At 36.4% G+C, this 2,060-nt stretch overlaps 1 non-coding gene across 1 annotated transcript; it reads right to left on the reverse strand.

Moving 5' to 3' along the window:
* Positions 1 to 1,683: 1,683 nt before the first annotated feature.
* Positions 1,684 to 1,786, reverse strand: LOC149813218 (small nucleolar RNA R71). The gene has a single exon (XR_016428424.1). It is a non-coding gene; the product is annotated as a small nucleolar RNA R71 (small nucleolar RNA).
* Between the last annotated feature and the right edge of the window lie 274 nt (positions 1,787 to 2,060).

A 2,060-nucleotide genomic window follows, 5' to 3' on the forward strand; every position in this document is an offset into this window, starting at 1 on the left:
CAGATACTGTTTTTCAATTCTGTAAAAACTGTCAATTTGTTTAATCTGTCAGTTGCAGAACAGAACAAATTTCGGGAAAATCGGACCTCGTTTGCCCTGTCAAACAGTGGTTTTCCGATAACCTGTCAGATTGCTAGTTTACACTAGTTAGGGGCAGTTTCGTAATTTTTTTAGTTTCGGCATTTTAGGTTTGTTTTCAGTAGTTTCTGTATTTTAGAATTTGCATAATCATCATACAGCATTAGTAGAAGTAATTTGGTTAATTTTAGAATTAATTTAGTATTTTATTTAATTTTTGTTTGATAAGTAGCATTTGTTTATTATTTTCGTAGAATTAGATATAGTTTTAGATGTTGTTTGCATAATTAAAATAGAAAACTAACTTTGTACTTTTCTGCATTTTTAGGTTGAAAAGCATATTTAGTTTCCAGGGTTATTATACAAGTGAGAAGATTCTCTAAGTGGCGAAAAGACAAAAATACCCTTGGTGTGGAGCAGAAGACTGAATGCTTGTTTAGTGTTCTTTTAGTGCTTAATTGTAGTTGTATTCACTTTATAATTGTAGATTGCCATTTGATATTAATAAATTAAATTTTCTAGAATTGTAGTTATTAATTCCTGTTCCCTGAGGATCGACCCGTACTTACCACTTTGTGGAAAGTCGGTTTTTATATTTTTGGTTGACGATTTTCCAAAGTTTTATTGAAAATAAGTGTTTTAAAAAAGAGCATTCCAAAATATCAACCAAATTTTGGCGCCGTTGCCGGGGAACGGCGAATTAATTACTTTATTTCTTAGAGTTTAATTTATTATTATTTTGTTTTAGTTAGTTAATTAGTTGTTTTCTTTTTAGTTAGTAGGATTAGTAAGTGAATATAGGATTAACATAGTAAGTAAATATAGGATTCACATATTGTTCTTTTTAGGATTCACTTAATTATCATTCTGCAAGGAGCGATTAGACAGGTGGGTTTTAGAAAAACATAGTTTGTGATTTCCTGTATTTATTTGTTTTAGCATTTTAGAATAGTTTACTTTGTTATTTAATTATTTAGTATAGAATTCTGACATAACTATATAGCATATTTGTTTGTTTTTAGTTACTGTTATTTGCTTATTTACATTTTAGTATCTGTGCTAGTTAATTTTTTTAGTTAGGTCGTTTGCTTACATCTGGTTTTAGTACCAGTGTATGCAGGGTCGACGAGGTCTAGGAACCCCATTACACCCATTTGTTGACAACCCAGAGAGAATTTTACATTCTCATCGAAGTTCGGCAACAATGGCTGACATGGATCCTCCACCTCCACCCCCAGTTCTTTCACGCCCTCTGCGGGAATACTTCATTCCCACAGACTGTTCAGGCATCCTGCATTCGGAGACCCGATGTAGGAGCGCCACATTATGAGATTAAGGCCAGCATTATTCAAATGCTTCCATCCTTTTATGGCCTTAGTCATGAGGATCCCTACCGACACTTAGATGAATTCCTCGAAATCTGTTCTACTGTTAAGATACAGAATTTCGATGATGATGCGTCGAGGTTGACTCTATTCCCTTTTTCATTGAAGGACAAAGCCAAGTATTGGCTAAAGTCCCTAGATTCTATAGAAATAGAGTCCTGGGATCAGTTGCAACAGGAGTTTCTTCGGAAATACTTTCCCATTGGTCGCACGAACCAATATCGTAGAGCCATCACTAGCTTTTCAGAGCTAGATGGTGAGCGCTTTCATGAGACCTGGGAGAGAATGAAGGATCTCCTCAGGAAATGCCCCCATCATCAGGTGCCGAAATGGCAACTGGTGCAGAGTTTCTATGATGGATTGTCTGACAAGAATCGTCAGATGATCGACTCTTCATGCGGTGGGACATTCATGCTGAAGAGCGAGGACGAAGCATGGAGGCTATTTGATACATTGGCCGAGAATTCACTCCACCATGCTTCGAGCTCTCATTCTGATAGAGCCACACCCAGCATTCAGAAGAAAGCTGGTGTTCTTGAGATTGGTCCATCTACTGCACTACAGTGCAAAGTAGACATGATTGCTCAGAAGCTGGAC

This window comes from Nuphar pumila, chromosome 16 (assembly GCF_984573655.1).
Source record: "Nuphar pumila chromosome 16, dmNupPumi1.hap1.1, whole genome shotgun sequence".
In the NCBI taxonomy this organism is placed as follows: Eukaryota; Viridiplantae; Streptophyta; class Magnoliopsida; order Nymphaeales; family Nymphaeaceae; genus Nuphar; species Nuphar pumila.